The sequence below is a fragment of the Lampetra planeri genome, chromosome 21, assembly GCF_965212315.1.
Source record: "Lampetra planeri chromosome 21, kcLamPlan1.2.h2, whole genome shotgun sequence".
Classification (NCBI taxonomy): domain Eukaryota; kingdom Metazoa; phylum Chordata; class Hyperoartia; order Petromyzontiformes; family Petromyzontidae; genus Lampetra; species Lampetra planeri.
The window spans coordinates 11,872,569-11,878,112 of NC_136127.1; positions in this window are offsets into that span (position 1 = coordinate 11,872,569).

A 5,544-nucleotide genomic window follows, 5' to 3' on the forward strand; every position below is an offset into this window, starting at 1 on the left:
TAATCTGCATTTATTTAGCTGCCAAATGAGACCCGCGTCTCAAGACTCTGCACAGTGGCTGCATTCATTTTTCGAGAGAGAGAGGCAGTCAGTCATAGGCAGAGGTAAGAAGGGATGACCTTGAGCCTGAGCTTGAACTGGGGCAGGCCCTCGACAGCACGGGCGACTGGTGGAAGGTAGAGGAGAGCGATGTTCGTACAATTTGGTATTCGCACAAATCGAACATCGCGAGGCTCTCGAGAAGGCGCAGCGTGTCACAGACCGTGTATAGTGTGCGGGAGTTTCACAGCAGGGGGCGATATTGCTACTCGGCACACTCAATCTATGCTCAGTTTCAGTTTCATTTGGTATAGTCCTGTAAGCCATTCGGCTCTTGAATCGGGTGCAACCGCAACAAACAAAAGCATGAACAAGAAAACATCTTAAAGTGACTATGTAACTATGTGCAAACAGAAAATCCAAGAAAAGACAGCAAAATATTGCAGAAAAAGCACCGTACACCAACGCTGTGTGCAAAAATCCCAGTGGGGTGTAAGTCAAACAACAACAACTACAAGACAACTTAGATTAAGGCCATCAGTCTAACTCCGTACTACAACAAACAAACATGGCCAAACTCTGTGATTGGTGGGTATGGTTGTTGTTGTCGTCGCTGCAAATTTCGACTCCGGCACACGTGGTTACAATACTTCGTCGGATAACCTCACCGGGAGGTCTTTAACGTCCTCTGCGAAGCAAGGGCGCGTGTTATGTGGCTGCCGTGTTCTCAGCTTTACAAAGACGCTCCGGAAAGTAAAATATCAGACGCACCCCCATATTTTAGCTTTTTTTTAAATACAGGGGGGAGGGGGAAGTGCGTCTTATAATCCGGAGAGTACGGTGACGGTATTACAGTCGCGTTATTAACCAGGACGGGCACTGGGCTCGAATCACGATGCCCTGCTGCAAGTGTCAAACGCGCTGCCGGTTCATTTTCAAGTGAGTTCCCAGTCGCCTTTGTTTAACCAGGTGGAGAACCCTGGAGACCGGGATGAGCGTCTCGCTTGCAAGATTGACCTGGGGCATCGGTCTGGTGCCAGTATGCTGCTGGACAATTCCCAATTGAGCATTTTGCGGTGCCATTTTCGAATGTTGGCGACAATTCGAACCCTGACCGCGCAGATTTTGGAACTTTGACGCGGCGGCGATGCCCGGTAGGTGAGAGAAAGAGAGCGATGATCTGTGATGAAATAGTTTAATAGCTCATCGGATTCATCCACTGAGGAATACAAACAAATCTAATCAGATGATGATTTTGAATAGGCCCTGTCCGCGTGCCGCTGTCCCCCTCGTCCCGCGAGCTGCGTGGTGACGCACGGAGCCCCGGGCCGAGCTCATCTGTCGCCCCATTCAGCTGTCGCTGGCTCCAGGCCCGCTCAGGGCCCTTTCCAAAAGAGTGACATCAGCAACCCCACGCCACCACGCGTCAGCATTGTGTCAGGGCTGCGCCATCCGATCTCTCTCTCTCTTGTGCCGTGGTGGGGTGAGGGGTGGACGTGTGGCATTTACCACTCCCACCCCACCTCACGAGCATTCGGCAGCGTCTCTCGCATGAGCAACGGTGGGAACGCAATTTTAATCGTCGTCGTCATCGTGATCGTCATCAGCAGCAGCTATGGTCAATCCACTGCCGGTCTCCCCAAACCGCGGCCAACTCTCAACAACGCACCCGGCACACGCGCGCGCGTTTCAAATGGAACGGGTAAAAAGTTAAAGGGGCAGCCCTGCAATGACTTGCCCGCGTCACTGCTGGCGGAAGGGCCTCCACGAGATGACTCCCCAGAGGGCCCCTCTGCAGGTCATTCGGCCTACTACTCCCGTACACTCGCCAGCGGTCTTGGAAGAAGAAGGGAGCACCCACACTTTACCCTTCCACACGCGGCCTGCCGATCGACCCATTCATAACGCTGGATGGAGAGGGGCGAGGCGGGGTTCGGTTAAGACGCGTGCAACATTGTTTCACCTGCCGCGCCCGGGAATCGAACCCGGCGGGGCCTCTTGACGCGCTAGTCCGGTCTGCACGCGTGGAAGCATTTGTTGTTGTTGTTCTTGCCAGGCTCCCTTGAGAATAAAAGGTGAATCTCGGGGTTTGGCGTCTCGCTTAAATCAATCGTGCGGTGGAAGCGATCACGAGACGGCCGCAGGTGTCTTGCGGTAACGCGCAAAGCGCACCCAGCCGCGTTACCTGCCTGCCGTGACCCGTGCCGCGCTCCTACGTTGTGTAAACCGAAGGGCAAAGACAAAGATCCCCCGTGTAGCCTTAACAGACTGTTGGGGCAAGTGCTGTTAGCGAGCACCTATGAAGGCCGGCACGGCACACCACCCACGGCCGCCTCCGTCTCCCCAGTGGCGATGTTTTACTACACACCGCATCGGGTAGGCATTTGAGCCTGAGTCGACCTAGGGGAGGCGCAGGACCGGTTCGGATATTCGCCACTGTTGTTGGCCATGAGCGGGAATTGAACTCGGGGTCGCTGCGTTCGTAGCGCAGCGCGGGAACCTCGTGTGTTGGCGCAGTGGTGAGCGCGCTGCCCTTCGCCGCTAACATCAGTGGCGAATATATGACACTGTACCGCGCCTCCCATTGTTCGACTCGCGTGCAAGCTGAGCACCTGGCGTGGTGCGCATTCGCCGGCTCTGGGGAGACAAGGCGACCGGGCGTGGTCGCGGCCACACCACTGCCTCGTGCCCGCCTTAATAGGTGCTCGCTAACAGCGGTAACGTACTTGCCCCAACCACTCTAAAGTCTTCGCGGAGCGCCTTTGCCTTTGTGTATGTTAATGTGTGTGTAGAGTTTCTTATTTGCATTGTTAGGCTTGAGGCTTGGAGTTGTCCACGTGTTATAAGCAAGGACTCTTGACACGTGCTCCCTGCCACGTGTCACGCGTGCAAGCCGCACCTCCCGTGTGCTTCCATTGCAAAACGTTGAGAATAGAATCCCACAGGAACGTCAAAGTGATGCCCTGTCTACAGCCCGGAGTCAGTGGTGGGAATTTCACGTTCCTCTAATGAACCGGGCGTTGTGACGACGATCTGTCCACCCAAACAATAAATGTCCCGGTAATATCCCCAAATTGGCAAATTTCGACCATCCTCTGACGGGGATGAGTCTATCCATAGGATAACCACCGTCGGTTGAGTCCCTCATAAAGTGGTACCACTTTTATCGATCCTGACTCGATGATGGGCTAAGTCAACCCATTCCCCAACCAGGATTTAAACTCGCGACCTTTGGATTGCGAACCGCTCCCTCTACCGCTGAGCCACCTGCCCAGAGCCCTTTGTGATCCACTGCTGGATGACGGCTTTCCTGGATCGCCTCGATCATTGGGGTTTGTCTGACCATACTTCACCACGATGGTAAATGTGGGCTACCGGGATGAGTGTGACCCGGCTTCTTGAACGGGCGCGGCGAACATCAGTGGCAGGTGAGATACGAACCAGTCCTGGCCAGTACCACCTCATTCACGAACCCTCACCGACCAGCGCAGTGAAGTATGGTCTCACAGCCCCCCACGAACGACATGGCCCGGTGGAGAGGCATTTATCCAGCGGTGGATTGACAGAGGGGACGTAAAACGGTGAAGGTGCAGCCCTGCAATTGTTAGCTCACGCCAGTTGCTGGCGGAAGGGCCTCCACGAGAGGGAGCTCCAGAGGGTATTTGGCCTACTCTTCCACGCTAACCAGGCGTCTTGGAAATGGTGGGAGCACCCACACTTTCCCCCGCCACGCACTCGTGACCTGCCGATCGAGTAACTATGGAGCACCCAATCATGCCGCTGTGTGGCCAGGCGTGGCCTGGGTGGGGGGGGATGAATAAACTCGCACCATTGCTTCAACTGCCGCACCTGGGGATCGAACCGGCGAGTCCAGCGGGCTCGCCACATCTTGATGGGTGCGCACAGCTCCTGTTGGCCTGCACCTGGTTGTAAGCGCCATTCGAACGTTGCCAGAGAGGTTTTTTTTTACTTACACGCGACTCCCAGAATTAGCCCAAGCATCTTTTGAGAGGGCTCCGATTTCTGCCGCCGCGATATTATTATCGTCGGCGGTGGGCGCTGGCCCCTCTAGAATGCACGTTAAATACCCCCCGCACGGCAGACAGCCCCTCCCCCCTCTCGTAAGCGTTACTCCATTGAACATTTTAACAAAAATCTCAACTTGATATATCGTAGGCGACGTTTAGAGCCACAAATGGGCTCTTCTTTCTCGCGGACAGCAGAGATTGTTATCGTCCTGTGTCGTCATAGCAGATAGATTGACTCTCGACGCAGGCCTAGAAAGGAAGGCCCATTGTCCGAAACGTCACTTACACGACATTGCTTCACACGTCTAAGACTTACACGGAAACCTCTAGCGTTCCATAGAGACCATGAGACCCATCAACTTACGTAGAGACCTTAACGAGCTACAACGCCTACGCAGAACCCTATATACTGTACCTACATAGAGACCTCTAGTATTACAGAGAAACCTATAGAGACGCACAGACGCACACAGACACAGACGTTACTACACAGAGACATAAAGACCCATAGGAAAACATAACTATCCACAAAACCCAAAGACTGACGAAGACCCGGAGACTTTCAACGGAATCCACGGAGGGTGGGCGAGGTAATGAGGTGGAGGGGCGGGGGGGGATGAATCCGCCAGTCACCTCTTCCGTTTTCACTGCAAGGATGTGAAACACGCGGGGCCAGTCGAGCAAGACCTCAGACCGAGAGAGACCTGGGTTCGCACCCCGCACCCGACACCACCTCCCAACACTGGAGGCAGGCGCAGTCATCAGGGGCCGTCCATAAATGATGTCACCCCGATTTTGGAGGATTTTTGACCCCCCCCCCCCTTGTCACACGGCGTCATAAAAAGTCAGACCTCTCCTCAAATATGACGTCACAAAGCTCTGCCCCCCCCCCCCCCCAAATAAAACATGCTTCAAATCGCTTTAAACTATTGTCATATTCATGCGTATTTAATGCGGCGCTGCACTCTGATGTTGTAGGTCTGTAGGAGAAACATTTGATTGAAAAGTCTATTTAATTAAGTAGAACGTGTTGTCTATATTTATTTAAAGTTGCGCATTTTGATGTGACGTCACATTTCTCAACCGCCCCCCCCCCCCTCGTCACACATCGTCACAAATGTCTGACTCCCCCACCCCCCCCCTAGGTGCGTGACGTAATTTATGGACGGCCCCTTAGCCCCGTATGCTCCGGATTGTAAGACGCTCCCTAAACGTCGTTTGCTTTAACTCAAACGGGGAAATACGTCGTATGATACGCAGAATACGGTAGAATTGTTCTCACACTGTGTGATTTACTAATTGGTGGTGCGGTAAGTGGCCAGGGCACTGCACTGCAACCCTTGTGTCAACCCACTGCTGGCCGAAGCGCACTTGACCAATACTTTGTCAAGCCGCTCAGAAGGAGTTCTGCCATGTCCGCTTCCGCGGGGGCGTTCTCTAACACGGGTGGATGCGTGGCACCGCAGAGGCTCTTGGG